This window comes from Bombus huntii, chromosome 5, assembly GCF_024542735.1.
Source record: "Bombus huntii isolate Logan2020A chromosome 5, iyBomHunt1.1, whole genome shotgun sequence".
Taxonomy (NCBI): domain Eukaryota; kingdom Metazoa; phylum Arthropoda; class Insecta; order Hymenoptera; family Apidae; genus Bombus; species Bombus huntii.
This window is the reverse complement of record NC_066242.1, coordinates 12,207,676-12,227,293: the sequence shown is the minus strand read 5'-3', so window position 1 is coordinate 12,227,293 and position 19,618 is coordinate 12,207,676. Positions and strand designations below refer to the sequence as shown.

General features: G+C 35.1%; 1 protein-coding gene across 2 annotated transcripts in view; it reads right to left on the bottom strand.

The window, feature by feature from the left end:
- Positions 1–15,163, bottom strand: part of LOC126865884 (uncharacterized) — a 45,692-nt gene extending 30,529 nt beyond the window's left edge. Inside the window, exons 1-2 of one of the 2 annotated variants that reach the window (XM_050618811.1) lie at positions 14,851–15,163; positions 14,684–14,759 (exon numbers count right to left, since the gene is read on the bottom strand). The gene's annotated coding sequence lies outside the window, so the exon portion shown is untranslated. The remainder of the gene's footprint in view (positions 1–14,683; positions 14,760–14,850) is intronic. The other variant, XM_050618810.1, reaches the window with a different exon arrangement.
- Between the last annotated feature and the right edge of the window lie 4,455 nt (positions 15,164–19,618).

Here is a 19,618-nt window from a genome sequence, read left to right as displayed (position 1 = left end):
ACAAACAAGCCCCGAGGCAGGAGCAATGACGGCTCTACGCGGGTCTGCCTAGTAACGGCGCCTGGAATTTTGTTGATAACCCCGGTCAATACGCAATTGACAAATGTGATCGTGTCAGTCTTTTATTCTTATGATCTCCTTGTGGAGAGTTTACTCACAACGTCAGGTCAGTCAGTCTGAAAGATACCGTGCGTCACAGCTAACGTTACTTTGAGTTTCAAAACATATTCAATTGTACAAAGAGTTATCCCGTTGACTGATGGATTCGTTCGAACCTAAGAACATTGTCTTTACTTAAGAGTGTCTAATAAACAAGTTAAATCATTAAACCCTGTTAAATCAACACTTGTACACATAATCGTAAATATAAACCTCATTGAACAACTACGACGGCTTGTCCTAATGAAGATACGTAACACGCCCCTAAAACTAGCGCCAACCCGACAAACCCGACATATAAATATGTTCATGAAAATTGTTTTTAATAAATGTTCAAATACTTTACTGAATCACTGTACGTTGTAAAACGATAACGTTCCTATTTATTTTGATCTGTAGCTAATTTAGCAGATATCTTGTTTTCTAATAAAAATAAAACGCTATAGAACGAACGTAATACTTTAACAAAAAAATAAATGGTTTGCAAATGGTCTTCTTGTAGAGGCTTATTTTGTACTTTCGATTAATGTCGGTTATTTGGTCGTGAAACAGACACGTCGTTAGTTTCGTCGACAGGGTTTAAATAACGTAGCCGGTTTACTTGATCGAGAGTTATTTCGATTCGAGCTGCTTCATCTAAACGATCTGTAAACGCGCCGTGCCACGAATTTCATCAAGTATTTACCTTTTCCTCGACGACGACTCCGACGACGGAGATATGCGCAACGACGTGAGAATTTGTTAACTACAGGCAAGAGGATTGCGCCAGCGGGGAAAAATTCCAACGTGTTGCGAATTTTTATCCGCAGAACCGTTATCTAATATCAAAATCTGTTTTTAATATGTTGGAAAGACGATAACGTAGAGTGTTACTATAAAAATACTGAAAATACGATTGATTTATGATTATGAGAAAAATGTTAGGTTGCTGTGAAAATGGAGCTCTTTCAAATAAAATTCCCAATAATCAATCTACTCACGATACAGGATGTACCGGCTGACGAAAGTATTCGAACACTTGCAGCAGGAACTCTTTCCGAACGTATTATGTGCATTACGCGAAGTTTTCTGAAACTTCGTTTGCATTGTAATGAGACACGACTGTCGTGATTGTAATAATAAAATTTGCAATCAATCCGAAAACGTACAGGAGAAGTTACAAGACGCTTATTGCAAACATACGCTGGACGAAAGATTAAGCGTATTAGATAAATTAAATAAATTAATTGTATACACTATGAATTAATATTAAAAATAAAATATTAAAATTAGTGCTAAATAATGGCTTCGTTAAATATTCTGATTTATCAATCAAAGCGAATAATTGACTGTTTAGATACTTTGATATACCTCGGAAGATTTATGCTTTCAACAATTATTTTGTATATGCATTGTAAGATCTGTTTACAGTTTTGCCAATATAATGACAATATCTGTGTCTCGTTTAGAAGAAATTTCAAAATGTTTCTAAGAAGAGTGAATACTTTCGCGAATCGCTGTAGACGTATTTTTTTCAAAGGAAGAGCCTTCTCAATCACTGGCTGGTCTAATTATTTCACAAGTTTTACTTTACTGCAGTCATCGGTAATTCTAACGCTAATGAAATTTACCTGTCCGGTTCGAAGGAACAAGGGGTAAACTGATAAGGAGATCCTTTAAAGATGATTAAAAGCGACACTATAGAAGAGAGAGAGAGAGAGAGAGAGAGAGAGAGAGAGTGCTGCAACTGTAAAGGTTCTGGTGAATGACGAGCGTTTAAAGATTTATTCAGTCGTTAGGAAAATTTAGAGCTACTGACAGTTCTAAATTTTCGTTTCAAATCCTTGAATAATATTGATACGTATCGCTAATTCCTCGACACAGGGTGTGCAATCACCGCGTTTGTCGAAGCTTCGTGTTAAATTGAACACATCTGCCATGGAGACTCGACAAATATTGACGGACACACTATCTCTATCAGACATCTCTGTATTTTTCATGATTAAAAGCCACTCGATGGGTAGCGTTTTTCCAACAATTTTTCATTATGAACTCCTCAGAGAGATTCATCAAATTGCAATTATTAAAATATTAAATTACACGAAGTTAGACTACATGGAAATTCTTTTTCTTCTACCGAACAACATTTTAAGATGAGATCTCTTAAATACAATAGTTTCTCCTTTTTCTCAGAAAGAGAGAGAGAGAGAGGAAGAATATGATGCTACAAAAAGCGATATAACTTTCCGTCTGAAAAAAAGAAAAGAAGAAAACTAGCCTTGAGATAATCTCGAAAACATTCAAGAGATTCAAAGCAAACAAGATCAACGCCTCTTTGAAATCGTAAAACTTTCGCTTCTCTGTTACTTTAGATTATCTCAGAAATATTAACAAATTTAACGTTTCTCTAAACAATGCGTCGTTTCCGAGATATTTTGATATATTTTTCGCGACACCCGGTTTGTTTTCGATATGCATACCATCAGCACCAGCCGACAGCGCAATCCACTCGAATACACGGTTAAATGCGTCCGCGATTCATCCTCGGGCCGCATTAGCTAACGAATCAATCGACCTGGCCACGCACGAGTAGTCAGCCTAGGATTATCCGACGCTTGTTTCCCCAAAAGAAAAATCACCGCGCACCTACCCCGTGGACCACGCCCTTTGGCCTTCCCCACGTTTTCTTCGCGTTTTCGACGAAAGTTTTATTCCCCAGCGGCACGTCGAGCCAAAAACCATTGAACCAGATTTCAGAGGTCCTCGCAACGAGGGCATTTTGAGAGCAATTAAGCTTAAACGAAATGTATAGATTCGTTGCGCGATCAATGGAAATTGGGAGCCCGTGTCTGCCATCGAAAGACCTTTCTACTTTAAACCGAGCGTCTATTTTTCCCTCCTTGCATTCTCCGGGCATTAACACCTGCTTTTATGGCGTAGAGAAAACCGTGGCTGTTGCGTACGCACTTGTGTACGTAAAAAAGACATATCGACACTTGGAACGTTGCTGTTTTCTTTTTTTTAACGCAACCTAATTTAGCTGGAAAAACGCAGGCGAAAAGAATCGAGACGATCTTACGATCTATTAACGCTGATACTATTAGTGGGATAATAATATTCTATTGCGTAAAATTTATTTTTAAAGAACCGGCATTTGTGAATCTGAAACATTCGGTCGTGACGCAATATCGTCGTTTAGGAAGTTGATTATTACACTGCGGATTTGTGTACAGCTGAAATATATTCAAATATGCAAGCAATATGCAAATGATATGTTAAGAGTGCGTAACACGTATACAAATATTACACAAGCATCGAGTGTACATTTGCAATGTGTCAGCTATTTTATTTTACTTTCCATAATTCTCAGTACAACTGTATAACGATTGAGATTTTCTACCGTGAAATGGTATCGCTTAGGTGACGATAAATTAATTTGTAAGCTGGAAGAAGTTTTTAATTCAAATTACATCGGATAAGCCTACTATGAGACATAAACTGATAGTTAGATCGCGGATATTTGTGCGAGTTTCTATTTTTGTTGAGATAATTTGAAAAATGAAACGCAGAAAAAAAGATTGTTTTACGTACTAGATATTATAACGAGTATTACACTTTGCTATACATTTTGTATTTTACACCTGGGACTCTTTTTACACGGTACTTTTTCCTTCAGACGACTCATTTTCCCACAGTTTTCCCTTACTCGGTTTTTTTCAACACATATTATTAACTTTTAACACGGTTAACTTAACGCGTTTTGGTTACAGTTATGCGATATGTTTTAACACGTTTTATCGTTTCGCTGTAAATGGTATCAATCTCGAACGTTCTACACGATTTCAAAGGGAATTGAGAAGTTGTACAGCTTGTTACGAAGAATTATTAGAAGAAAAGATAGAAAGTATCTCATCACAATCCGATACAGAAACGACCCGATATCGAGCAACGAAAGTGATTTTTTCCCAGTAATAGGAAAACGTATTTCCTGTAACATAATACAGAGTGATAAGTGAAGTGTCAATTTAAAAAAAAAAAAAATACTTTTCCTATTTTCCTTAACACGTTACCCTTTGCCCACTTGTTTACCGTATAAAATGTTCCATATTTTAAATTGTATTTTCTATCGTTTCCTGTATTTCAACGCAAGTTATTGTACTCTGTTGCAAATCAATTGTTGCACGACTTTGTTTACACGAAACGCATGCGCATATACATATTTTTCCATATTTTCTGCATTCTGTGTACTCTTGCAGCTTTACGTTTCTCGCAAATGCATAAAAATGCGCAGCCTATTGATCATGCAGGTTACAACAAGTTGCAACAACAAGGTGTTGCAAGGAAATGGCAAAAGTAAAGTATCTACGTAAAATATGTAGGGAATTGAAAATATATTCAGTCGTATGCCTTTTAAATGAAATACGCGAAACGTATGCAATATGAAAAATATGCATATTTGCATAAATATCCGCCGTCTATTTATAACCTTCAGCTGGTTTATAATTAACGTATGCAATATACGTGTACGCGTAACACAGAATTTGTCACTTGTCATGTTACCAATGTTATTAGTTAATAAATTATTGCAAAAGGACCCTGGCATCGCATATCGGTATATTACGGCTGACTTTACATTTTTATTTATATGAAAAAATTTGTTTGTATCTCTTTCTACATCCTGTTTCTCTAATCTGAATAAAAAAAAAGAAAGAAAGTAGCATGTCAGCGGAATGTTTTCCTGTTAAACGAAGAAAAATCAGGTTACACGAGATTAATGAAACGTCCTTGTATTCTGTCTACCTTTGCCGCTCTCCTAGTGAATAAATAGGGTTGCTACCTCGAAATTTCAGTCGTATCGGTTCTATCGGCTACGAGTGCTCGGTCGTCGGAATGGAAATCCGCCGGAAATGCGATTAGAACCGATTAATCATTCGGCAGGCTGCTTCGTTACGGTGTTATGCGAGAGACTGTTCACGAAAGTGTGTTGTTCGCTTCATTACGCTGGAAGATTAGAAAATAGTTGTCGTTTTTTGCATTAGAAGCTTCGAAAATGTTTCTTCGAGTCGATTTACAGTCGCTTCATCGCTTTTTCGCAAGTATTGAGCTGCTGCTGTATTTCGAAATATTGTTAGAAATATTTTATGATTGTATTTTGTGTGTATGAAATAATTTGAAATTTCCTTAACATTATAACGAGACTTGACCTTCATCGCTATATTCGTACAGTTTGAAAACAATCTGGAAAAAATGTATAAAAATTATAAGATATTTAGCATAAATATGTAGGGTGGTTGGTAACTGGTGGTACAAGCGGAAAGGGGGTGATTCTACGTTAAAAAAGAAGTCGAAAATATAGAATAAAAATTTTTTTTTTAATTTTTCCATCGAGACAACGATCTACAGTGAGATCCGTTATAACGTACCGCACGCGTACCGACCGAAAATTCAAAGTCGATTTTTTCGAAAACAAAGCTTCAAATGAAAAATTTTTATTCTATATTTTTGACTTCCTTTTTCGCGTAGAATCACCCCCTTTCCGCTTGTACCACCAGTTACCAACCACCCTGTATATTTTGCAGAGTTTAGAAAAATATTTAAACAGTCGGTTATTCATTATGTTAATAAGACTCGATATTCACTGGGATCGTCTTTAACATTTATCGTATGTTTTATATAACTATTCATGTTGTATATTAATTTTTCACTAAATATACGTTCGCAGTAAATATCCTATAACTACTATGTCCGTTTTCAAACTAAAAAGTTCGTTAACGCAATATGTAACAATCGTGCCTCGTTATAATGTTAATGAAATTGCAAAATGTTTTCCAAAACATATACAATATGTATAGTATGCATAAAGAATGCCTCCTAGTTTAAATGTTTTAATATAATTAATATAATGTTTAATATAATTTCCTACTCGTAAAGCTTACGTATTTATTATATTGCTTATATATACATATTTTATTTCATCAGTTATTACATGGATTACTCCAAATATTATGTATTTTATTAATCATTAAGCAGATCATATAGATTAAAAAATATCAGATAATAAACTTTTGATCACAATGAAAGAAAAATTTCACAGAATAATTTACATGTTTCCCGGTAATGTTTTACTTTATATTTCCATCGTACATGTTTAATATCATTGATTTTCAAATAATTAGTTGTATTATTATTATTGAAATTCCGTCTCAAATCACATATCCGAATTTTTATAAATGCTTTTAACCAAGAGAATTAGTATTCCATGCTCCTATTAAGCAAACGTTATTTGCCTCTTTCGATGCGATTTATCGTGTACATCTATTTATACCGTACAATCGGAAAACGTCGAAGAACACTTTTAACGAAGCACACAGCAGAGCTGTCATTTGTCGTGATGTTTAATATCGGCGGTTTATTCGCGGCTTGCCTGTATGACACGATTTTTAGTAGAAAAAATATCAGAATAAAAAAAAATCGGATTGACAACACAAATTACCTATAGTCCCTGCTATTCCATCGAGAAATTATTTTCGCTCGAAACAAATACGATTCGCGGAAACTGTTGAGAGAAGCATCGACAAGCTGTTTACATATTCAGCTTTCACTCAAGCTTCGAAATATTCTCTAGTCAGAAACGTTGCATCGACATTTTCTTGCCGAGCTACGGCCTCACAGACCCCAACTCGCTATCTGAATTTTCACCGACTAAATACATCGACAAACAACTTGTTTTTAACGGAAATTCTTCATATTACACCCTCGAGCGACGTTCGGCTCTCCGACTTCGTTTTTCAATTTCATCCACTCGTTGCTGTCTGTGCTTTCGACTCTTCGCTCTTTCTTCTTTTCCTTTTTTTTTTATTTTCGTTCCTTCTTCGGCAGCTTGTTTTTATACTTGGCATTACTCTTCGTGATGCCATTTTTGTAACTCAAGATGCTGGATACGCCGGTGGAGATAAATTAATGGCTCGGGGGCGATTTGTCAGACGACCAAGAAGGTACTCAGAATGATACACCGTAGGTCAAAAGTTTGGAATTGCTACGTGTTCCACAGAATTCCAGAGAATTTAATCCTGACGTGGACGACAAAACACTCGAGTATCATATAACGATGAGAATATCACTAACAGAAGGAACGTAAGTCTGATTAATTACAACTGGGGGGCGGATTTTTACGTATCTATGAAGTTCGTAGATGCAGAAATAGGAGAAATTCATAGGAAATGGAAAAATACGTAATATATCCAAAATAGAGAGTCTGTTACGTTATGACGTTGTTCTACTATCATTGAAACGTTCTTATAGGCGAGAAGAATACTTGCTTAGATTTTATTTGTTTATTTATATTTGGATTAGAGAGATTGATAATATCAATATTGATTTATGTTAGTCCTTGACTGTGAATTTCGAGTAGGTGGATGAGGCTATGCATGACAGATGACTTTAAGGGTAAGACGATTACGAGAAGAATGAAGACGTGGGAGGATCGTTTAGGGTAGGGAGATTAGGGTGCAGGGTAACTTGCGATACGGAGGACACGTTAAAAATGATATAATGTTGCTTCGATACGTCTAATTTGCATCTTTTTTTCATATAATTTATCTCTGTATTTTAACGTTATGGTTATCAGAAAAAATCGCAAAGATGTGGCCAATATATATTTCCTCGCAGAATGGCTGCGAACCATAAGTTTAAAATTTATTTTATACGAAGTAACAATAAATTTCGAGTATTAAGTTAAGCTTATGAAAAAGTATCTTCTGCACTTCCATTAGCTTCCAATAACCAGTCGTATCATAAATATTTCATAACGATCATTAAACAACGGTAATTAATAAACCGTACTATTTGCGTGAAAATGATAAATCAGAGATTTTTTTATTTTTATAATTACCAAAAATATACAGGTGCTCTTAGCAAAATTTACAGTACATTTAGATTGATAATTCTAGTGCTAACAGAGTAAATGCAGTAAATTGTAGAAATCCTGGAACATTTAAATTTACGGATTCATCCACGAAAAATATGTTTGTTCAATGAATAAAAAACCTTAAAGATGGTTCGTCGTACGTTAAATTGATCGACGTTCGTTTCATTTTACTTTCTCAGCATTTTGACAGAGGCTATTCACCGTGACTGGAACGCGGTCTATCCATATACGTTGGTACATTTCCTTCGCTTCCTTCTTCACTTTCCCATTCTTTCTCTCGCTTTCGGTTTAAGGCAGTGACGAACGCGATCAAATTTCACGGAAGTCGATTCGAAAGCTTCGGCAGAGCTATCATATTTCTCGCCGTATCGGAATTCGAACGGAGATAACGGGCACCAAGTAAATTCGGTCGTCCTTTGATCAGACGTGAGTAGCCAGCGAGATGTGAGTAGCTGGCGAGAGGTGAGTAGCTTGACCCGTGCACTGGCCGGACAAATGTAGTCGCACCGCTGGTTCAACTGGCCGCGAGAAGCACCGAATAACTTTCCAACATGCATCGCTGTCGCTTCCATTTCCATCGACGAAAAATTCTAACCTTCCGCCTATATTTTCGATACTCTTTGAATTAGCTTTTCCAATGCGAATTGTTTTTTCTTTCACGTATGTATTTCATCGTTTGAACGTTTAATACTGCAACTGACCAAATGGCCAAATCGTAACTTTTCATAGAAATATTTTGTTGTTGTTATCTCACAGAAGCCATTTTTCGGAAGTCGAATAATTGTTTGTATGGATAAAAGCTTTTACTTTTTATACTATTTCTTCGGGTTTTAACATAAATTCGCCGTGTTTTTTCTTTTTATTTATTACACAGGCGCGAAAAAGCTTGTCGCGTCGGAACGAAACTCGTACTACGCGTTAACGAGATCAAGTAGGTAAAAGGCTTCGTATAAACTTGCGAAAAGTTTAAAATGCTTTATCGAAGAGTTATAACCGTTCGAAGATTTTCGGGAAAGTTGTGCTTAACGATCACAGGAATATTCGAAAGAGTTCGACGATCATTAAGATCGATGAAAGTCTGCGTCCTTGGGGAAGCAAGGAATTTCCAACATTTTTGAACTCTCAAATAAAACATTTTCGGACATCGATTTATACGATCTTCTTTTTACCTACTTGACCTGATTAACACGACGCGATATATGTTTTGTCCGATCGTTTCTTGTATAAACGGCGTGGAAGAGAACGAATACACGTTCGAATCTCATAATAACTTGAAATTATGGACGTTGATAGAATCGACAAGATTAAAGATATTTTCGAGACAATTGGAAGAATTTCCATCGGTGAGACAGAGACGTGTTTGAAGTTGTAAAAAGGAAAGGCAAAAGTCTTTTGTGACGAAGAATGGCCAAATCACTCGGGCATTCATTCGATTCCGAGATTCTGGGGTAAATACAGCACTGCTTACGGTTCTTTTGCTGCAAACTACACCCTTTTCCAGTTCGTGACCAAGTCTCTAGGAATAGCGTTTCTCTCTTTATTCCTATTTTCTTTTAATCTTGCCATTTCGCTGAAAAAATCGCGAAGCACAGGATGCTTTTAATTTTTCTCGTACAAGTTGCAGCAGCATAATAAACTGCTCGTGGCAGCATTTGAATACTCGTACAAACTTTTTTATCGGCACATTATGTCTTACAGAATAGAAGATTTTATAGGCAGAAATATAGCTTTGATATCATAAGTGTTCTCCTATGTACTATAGATTTTGAAATCTGCAATAAAAACGTTTTATACAACACGATATTCTCGTAGAAGGTTTTTAATTCATTGCGTATCGTAATAGTCTGTGAACAGAAAAAATGCAGTCCATTAAAATGTTTAAATATTCGTTTTGCATTATGGTCATGTCACGTTGACGTTACGTTATAGAGTCGTATCGACGTGATGCGAAATTTATTACCTACATTCCGAATTTCCTGGCAAATTTTGTTGGATATCAGAAACTAAGTTATCAATTCTACATATGTTGCTATAATTCCGTACCGCAATCGACGTTTCATATTCTGTGATGCAGAATTTCTTGTTAAGCGCCATATTTCACGCCAAGTTCAAAATTCTCATAAAACTTAGCAATATAACAGCAAATAAAACTCACGTAGCTGTTCTTCCTATTTTCATTTGTTTCGAAAAATTGCAAATACAATGTGTGCTATTACTAAATTTATATATAGCGTGATTACGTATATTATCAATGTATTAATTAATTAATACGTAATTACCTATATCATTGCAATATTGTGATCCTATCAAATACAATCTGTGTACAATTGCTTTCGAATGACTTTTCAAAATAAAAAATGAATTAATACAGTGTTACTATGTTAGAAATTACCGGATTGTGGGAAAAGGGAAATTTTTATTAAAAAATTTTTTACTTAATTTAATTAATTTTTAATTTTTAGTAAAAGTAGTAATATAGCAATTTTGCCTTCAAGGCAAACATTAGAGCAGGTTAAAAATGACAAAATGTTGAGAAGACGTATTTTTATAGCAATATAAGGGAAAAACGCTATCACGCCAAGGATTCTTTCAAATATGCAAAGTTCGCAAAACATGGGAACAGATTTCACATGGAAATTTTTTGTTAGCACTTAGCACATAAGACAGGTATTGGAAATTCGATCAGCAGCGAAGGTTAAAGCAATCTATTCCTAAATTATCTCTCGTATCTTTCAAAAAAACCAATCTTATGACACTTTATTGCTACGTGACTTCGAATCGTTAGCAGCCTTGTATATCTGGATTGCTCGTTCTCAACAAGCACTGGTACCAGCAATTAGACTAAAATCGTGGGGAAGTGAAGTAGCGCTAAGAAGGTAATTGCTTTCGACGTTCTTTCAAAATATACGTCGTCGCCAATATGCATTTGCAATTGGTACTCTAGCAACTAAAAGATTGTAATTATTGTGCGTTTTACAGAAACCAAGTTGCTAAAAAGCTGGTCAGCTTGTTTTGAAGAATCGAAGAAAAGACTTGACGAGTGATTTTCATCCTTCGAGTTCGTAGAAAACTTATATCCAACTAAGACATATTGCTATATATGTTCGAAGCATTGATTGCAAATTAATGATCAGATTGCGTGTGTTTATGCAAATTTATATTTTTATCAATACGATTGCAGAAATGAAAGCTAAGCAGAGATATGTTTTACTGGTCGAATAATTGAAAATATTTATTATTACAAATATATTAAATTATAAAGCATATTTTGCTTTGGATATTTGTTATATTCTGGATATTGTACGTATTTATGCATATTCAAATTTCCCATAAACGCGTAAATATCCACAGTTGAGTAATAATAAAATAATTGAAAATATTTATTATTACAAATATATTAAATTATAAAGCATATTTTGCTTTGGATATTTGTTATATTCTGGATATTGTACATATTTATACATATTTAAATTTCCCATAAACGCGTAAATATTCACGGTTGATTAATAATAAAATAATAAAATTAATACCTTTTGATAGAAACAATAAAGTTATGGTAAATGGGAAATGTGGCCTCGGATTTTCGTTTATTTTTAAATATTAGTAATCCCCCTTAATGAAATATTATTTTCAAATGCATAAATGATATAATGTAATATAGCAATATTACGTTACGAGCAATAAAATGCCACTTTTCAGCTTCGTTTGTATTTTTCAAACAAAATTCGTGTTTTCCTGTGAGTTTCCATTTTAGATAAGTGGTTACGATGCTCGCCGGGATATTTGCTAATTTAGAGAACGAAAATCAAGATCAGTCGTTTGATACTGTGGCGAGTAAAAGGGAATTATGTGTTCGAATGAATGTGAACGAATTTCCTCGGTACCAGATACAAACGAGGGGGATTTAAAAAAGAATTGGAGATAATTGCGAGATACTTTACAGTTAATCGAGTTTACATAGAGCTTTTCCTTGTTCTATAAATCGCGGAAGCAGCAATTAAAAGGAATTAGTGGAGATTAACAAGGAATAATTATTAATAGACGTTAAAATCTATGAGAAAATATAATGAGAAAAATTCGATTTCTGTACTAAATTAAAGAGAAAAAAGAAAGTTAAGCGAGGAATTGCAAATGAAAAAGTACGATTTAATAAAAGAAAAAAAAAGAATTATTTAAAGTAAGACAGTAAGAAATTAGTTGAAATTCAACAAAGCTAATAATTAATTTTTTATTATAATTGAAAAGTTTTCAATTCTAATTTCCCAGATGTTTCAGTAATATCCGACAAATTTAATAAATTAAGAAGATGAAATATAAAGCAGCGGGAGAATATCCGGGCTATAAAACTGTCTAAAATCTCATTCTGTCACATAATTCACTATTAACCTCAAGAGAACACGTCTCAAAAAGTTTCTTAAACTATTTCTCTTCAACATACGCGAGTTTCACATCACTTTAACAACGTTAATCATTCCTACGTATACGTAAGAGGGGCAAGAAAATTACCTTTCCGAACTTGCACCATGGAACCGCAGTCAACTTTTCCAAAACTTTCTCTTTCTTACGGATTTCACGAACGTCCACCAGGTTGCAGAGTAACTCTTGCATAAAATCCACATGAAGTACGAAAAATGCTTAATTTTATCAAAATAGAGGCATCGTTCATCATTAAACAGAATCAAAAATATTCGTTTGCACGCTGGAATAAGCTGATTTATTTATTTTGACATATAACTTATTTAAATAAATAATGATGAATTATTTACATTAAATGACAATAATTAATGGATATGTAAGGTATTTAAAATATCCATCACAAATGATATTATTATACGTTAGAGATAGAAAAATTTCTTCTAGTATTGTATTTCTAAGCCTCTTTTTTCCAACAAATATCTCTTTCTTGTAAAATATTTTGGTAACTGTTTTAAAACTGTGAATTTTATCTTTCACGGTGAACTTAGTTTTTTTAATTTTGTGTGAATGCACCTTTATTGAGATTTAGCGAAGCGCGACTAGCTGAATAACGGGTTCCGTATCGTATTTATGATTTAATAAAAAAACACTCTTTGTCGAGAAAGTTTATTTTATATTTTCCTTTAACAACACTCATAAAGTCATTTCGCGTGTATTTCATATATTTAGATATAGTTAGCCTAGAAAGTTTTCAAATTAAACAAAATAATCTCAATAAAACATATCGCAAGTATACTTAAAACGTGACACAACTCAAACTATTCAAAACTATTTCAAACTTGGTCAAAATAATTATTTAAGGAAAGGAACGGCGATCAAATGTTACTTTTTGAAATTTTTAACCCTTTAACCCTTTTTAACCCTTGAAATTCTTCTTTGATGGCTGTAATGTTCTTCCAACATCGGGCTGAATCATTTTCAGCTGCTACACTTTCGAAATACACGTGCAATATACTTTTGTCTCTCAACAGCACAAGAATCGAGAAATCACACTGAGAACTCAAAGAACTGCTCTACGACATCCAGCTACATCTCAACTTCAGATCTGAACTTTCGTGACCATTGGTCATTCCCTCGTTCGTGCACACACTTACGCACTGGGGACAAACACCACGATATGTCATCGTATATCTCTCTATCCAGCATAAACATACTCGAGTAACTAGATACTGAATTTCCTACCACACCCTGGCACCCTGATTCGCCCTCTAAAATCCACATCCATTACAAACACGCACATTAATCGACATCCTCCGCTTCAAACCATAATTATTCCACCCAAACATCCTTTGTACATCGTACTAACCGTTATCCTATAATACAAATCTCAACGTCTGCAACAACAATCTCTTCTTCTCCATTTGCAATAATTAGCATTATCAGGATGAAGATCCCAAAACCATAATATCTATCGCAAATTATTTGGAATAATTATTTATTCTCTTTTCCCAATGGTTACGGTTTATCTCAAACTATAACCATTCACGTCTTAACCCATTAACAGACGCTGTACTTGGAGAAGTACAGAGATTTCAAACGAGCCTTAATGCGGCAATATATCACAGTAAGCCATCAGGTAATCGCCATCAACAACTATCCTTTCGTCTCCATTTCAAACGAGCATTATACCCAAAATATTTATTACAAATTATTTCAGACAATTATTTATCCCAAACCATAACCATCCAACCAAAACCATCTACTCCTTTATACTATACACCATCTATCTTATTAAGCAATCAAGTAGTACACACCTCGGCGTCTTCAACAATAATCTCTTTCTCTTCGCGTGAAACGATTATTACATGCAAAATATTTATTACAGATTATTTAAGACAATTATTTCTAGCAAACCACGAACATCCAATCAAAACCATTCATTGCTTTATGCATACCATGCATCATATTAACGAAAATCATTCACTGTTTCATATACGATATACCACACTAAGCAATCAAGTAGTACACTCCTCGATGTCTCCAACAATAATCTCTTCCTCTCTGCTTGAAACAATTATCACATCCAAAATATTTGTTACAAATTTTCAAGACAATTATATACTTCAAACCACAGTCATGCAAGCAAAATCGTTCACTCCTTCATACACGATACATCACACCAAGCAATCAAGTAGTACACACCTCGGCGTCTCCAACAATAATCTCTGCCTCTCCGCTTGAAACAACTATAGTAGCCAGAGTGTTCCTTACGAATTCTCTAAAATCCAATATTTTTTTTATTCCGAGCCACAACCATTCGTTCTCTCATGAACACCATACATTAAATTAAGCGGTCAGACAATACACACCTGGACGTCTGCTACAATAATCTCTTCCTCTCCACTTGAAACGCAGCCGTGAGTAGAATACAAGCAGGTCGAAGATCCAGAGAAGCGAGAGTTCACGACCCCTTCGTGTCACCTTTCTCTCACCCAGCACAAATTGTCCGACGCACCCTTAGTCAGCTTCAGGGTATTAATTCTCGTCGTAACGTAATGCGAATGATTACGAATAATTCCCGGCCGACGGAAGATAGATTTGGCCGGTTACGAACGCGGCTAGAACGCCGACTGAAACGTCCCCGGCGCGACGGCGTCCGGATGAATGTTGCCGCTCGTCTAACGACGGCTGCGGCGGCGGTAGCCTGCGCGGACCGGTTGCCACGGCTCGCGACAGAGAAACCGAGAGACCAAGGGGAATGCACGCAGGATCGAGCGCTAGGCCCGATAGAAGGGGTGGGGGGTGCGTAACGAGAGAAACAGGGATGAGGGTAAAGAGAAAGAGAAAGAGAAAGAGAGAGAGAGACAGAGAGAGAGATAGGGGTTAGGTCGTGACGCCCAGTGGCGTGTAGCGAAGGAAACCGCGAGAGAAACGAAGAAAGAGATGGTTTTATAGCGAAGGTAGTGATGGGATCAAGTTCGCTATGAATGCTATATGAGTCGCTCGTTTGTCATGTCGATTAATTCCGTGAAACAAAATGTGCAGAAAATTATGTGGGATATTCATCGATCAAATGTTTTGGATCTAGAATTTTACAAGTTTTAAACGATAGATTATAACCACTCTGTGAACTTGGCTCATATAACAATGGATAAACAGAAAGGAAGAAAGGGGTGGTTCTATGGTGAAGATAGCGATGGGATAATGTCCATCATGAACAGAGTACGGCTGCTGAGTAAAAACGAAGAAGACGGTGATTTTACAGTAGAATTCTGTTTATCTGATTTCCACTCATTGGAAATTTCAGTTAATGGCCGATGAACTGAACTCTTGCTAATTGAATTTGCTTATCTGAACGCGAGCTCCTCTTATGCAAACGAAAAATAATAGGCAATGGGGGAAATTGGCGGGGTTCTGTTGTACGAACCTCGATTATGTAAACTGTTTTTCTTACCACAAGTTCAGATAAACGCAATGCTATTATATGGCGTATGACGCAGTTAGCGATGGATTAAGTTCACTATAAACACTGTATGAATGATACGTAGAAACGAAGAAGGCGATGATTTTACGGTAGAAGTGCATTTATCTGATCTCTACTGATTGAAAATTTTAGTTAACGTCCGATGAACTGAGCTTTCGTTAATCGAATTTTTATCTAATCTTATTCGAACGTGATTCTATTATGCAAACGAAAAGTAGTAGGCTGTGAGAAAAATTGACGAGTTCTTGTTACGTGAACTTCAATTATATAAACTGTCTTTGCCTGAACAAATTCAGATTAATGGAACTTTATTACATTAGCTGTAGGATCAAGTTCAGAAACGAAGATTATACGGCTGATGAACGCAGAAAGGGATGTTTTTATGGTGAAGGTAGCGATGGAATCAAGTTCAGTATAAAGACTGTATGACTGTTGAATAGACTATTGGTGTTTAAACAAAGTCATATATTTTTAGATATTATTAAGTATATGAAACCTAGAAATAAATGTTTACTTTATATAATTTACATATTTCATATATTTTTAAACATTATATATACAGGGTGGTTGGTAACTGGTGGTACAAGTGGAAAGGGGGTGATTCTACGCGAAAAAAGAAGTCGAAAATATAGAATAAAAATTTTTCGTTTGAGGCTTTGTTTTCTAGAAAATCGACTTTGAATTTTCGCTCGGTACGCGTGCGATACGTTATAACGGATCTCACTGTAGATTGTTGTCTCGATGGAAAAATTAAAAAAAAAAATTAAGAAAAAAAATTTTATTCTATATTTTCGACTTCTTCTTTCGCGTAGAATCACCCCCTTCCCGCTTGTACCACCAGTTACCAACCACCCTGTATATTACGTATCTTGAACATATTGAGGATGGTAAAATATAGTTTACCATAATAGGATGACTTATAAAGAGAAATAATTAGATTCCTAATGAAATGTTCGAAAGAAAACATACAAAAAGAATTTTTTCTATAAAGCTTAGAATTCTAAATGTATGGTAGGTTGATTCGTTTTTGTTGTTTTTTTCCTGGTCTTATTCAACTAATATCTTTAGCGTCTACAAAACGTCGATTATACTGATATCTATTCGATATTCATATATTCAATATGGTACATATTCATGTATATCTGTGAACATAACAGATGCTTTCCCATGTTAGCTATTTCGTATCAAAATATTCCTGTTTGATCACAATGCTACATTACAATAATAAAATCAACGAAAATGTATTTATTGCGCATTTCTTTCGTGATTTCTTCACATATTAATTCTCAAGTAATGACTCTACTCGATGCATGTTCGAACCTGTTTGCCACGCGTTTGAACCCATCGCTAACTGAGGCTGTTTTAGGCTGAAAAAGGAAAGGTGGTGAATGGAAGAGGAGATGGAGGAAGAGAGAAAGATGTAAGTCGGGATTATATGGGTTGGAAGAGATCTTGGAGGTTGGGCTGGGTTGTAAAGGAGAGAGAAACTGACACGAGGAAGAAACGAAAGGGGGTGAAGAAGGTGAAAGCTGAGAGTAAAAGTGAACGAGTAAGGGAGATGAAAATAGGGTGGCTTCGGATTTGGAGCAGAGCTTCGTCGTTTGGCAGAAAATTTCAAATAATATTATTCAAATCAACTGAAATTTCATCTCTTGGGTCTTCCTGCGAATTTTATTTCTTGCTGAAGAAAATATTGAATATTTTTTCTATGTATATGTATACATAATATACATACAATTTGATGATTGTATGATAGTGTGGATGTTGATAAATAGAGAAAAATTTGTTCAGATGTTTTAGAAACATGTAGAATAACAAAAAAAATTTTTAATTGTACATAAACGACTCGCTTTTCCCCTGTAGAGGGTTACAATTATATTTGAAGTTTATATTCGAGAAATAATCTATTTTTGAAATTCTTCGCCGAAACGTTAAATTCATGTTTCCTTTCTCGAATAGCAAAATACACTTGTCATTGTATGAAATCGATTCTATACTTATGTCATGTCTTTATCCGTTATTTTCGGTTTGGTAGAAGTACAGAAGTATTACAACGCGGATGGTATTGTTTCTTATTATATCGTATCTTCAATTCCATGTTATCCAATCTCGTTATAATTCAAGCTATACATCTCACCGAGATATGCTTTGTAAATCGTGAAACCGAAGCAAAGAAGAAATATAACGGTTCGATGAGACGAAGAGATTGAGATAGATTGATGATCGGTAAGAAAATATAGAGAGAGATAGAGGCAATGAAATGGAGGAGGGTGAGGTTGGATTTGTGGAAGCGAGGGATGACGAAGCTGGACGAATTACAGAGAGAAGTGCGACGAAGGGAAGAATATTGAGGGAACGTCTGTGGAATAATAACTACGCGCTGATGCTGAAGAAATGACAGTGCGTATTTAAGAAAGGAAGCAATGACGGTGCACATAGGGTAGGAATGTTATACTTGCGGGTGAGAATGTAAGAAGAAAAATAGAGGAATCGGTTAGTGTCGCGTGGGACGCGTATGACGCGGAAAAATTAGAGTAAACTCGAAGAAGGTAATGTAAAAAATTGCTGTACTGGGAATGGGTAGGGGGAGGGGGCAATACGCGGGAACACAAACAAGAACACGGTGCGTATGTAAAGGATGTTGGATTTTAGTGAATTTACACAGCTATTTAGTGGTTGCAAAGAGTATTCGAACATAGCCATATATTTTCTAATAAAGCGTTCTTTTTATCAGCGTTCATTTTTATCATTTCAATTTGTGTAGTATCAAATTTTGATGGTCGTACGAGGATATTAACTGATACAAAATAATACAGAATTTAACATACTCAGGCCTAATTAATTAGCATGTAAAATGTAACGAAGATTCTTTTAGCCTTTTCGTGAATTCAACAGGAACTTCTGAACACCCTATATTATCAACAGTAGCAAACTTCACTACTATACTCCGCAACAAAGACAAGAAAAAGTAAGTACGAGCGAAATTCAAATATCAGAAGCTTTTTACTTTAAATTCGCAACAGGAGTAGTCGAGAGAAAATTACCAGGGCATAGAGAGAATTGCTTAACAAAAGAATAAGTAGATTATTAAAAAGGGATGAAGGAAGGAATGGGATCGCTTTTAACTTGCAGTATGCAGGAAATGTGGGAAAAAACTGTTACGAGAAGTTAGCCAACGAGAAAGAAAATAATTGGGTTGCTAATGAAGGGAGATCGTATGGAATAAAATAAAAATATCAATCACGTAATGCGAATACATTGTAACATAAGACTTCTACCACAAGAAGAAATTATCAAAAGTAAATTAAAGCAAAGTTAATGAAAAGTAAATTGAAATTATCTTAATAAAAGTTGTGTAAATATAATTTGTACATATTTATACATAATAGTGTTATTTTAACAAAGAAAATATGAGTAATATTGAAACAAATTTTTTTATTTTTGATCCGTAAAAGTGATAAAGGAGAAAGATCTACTAATAAAGAAAATAATTAAATTTCTATGATGAAGAGAGATCAAAAGGATACATATTAAACCTTCAATTATGAGTGCATAGCAAAGATCGAAAAGGAGAAATTTCTAGAGGATGAAGTTCATTAATAGGGAAGAGAAATTCGTATATTGTTAAAGGCAGTGAATAGGATTAAAGCATC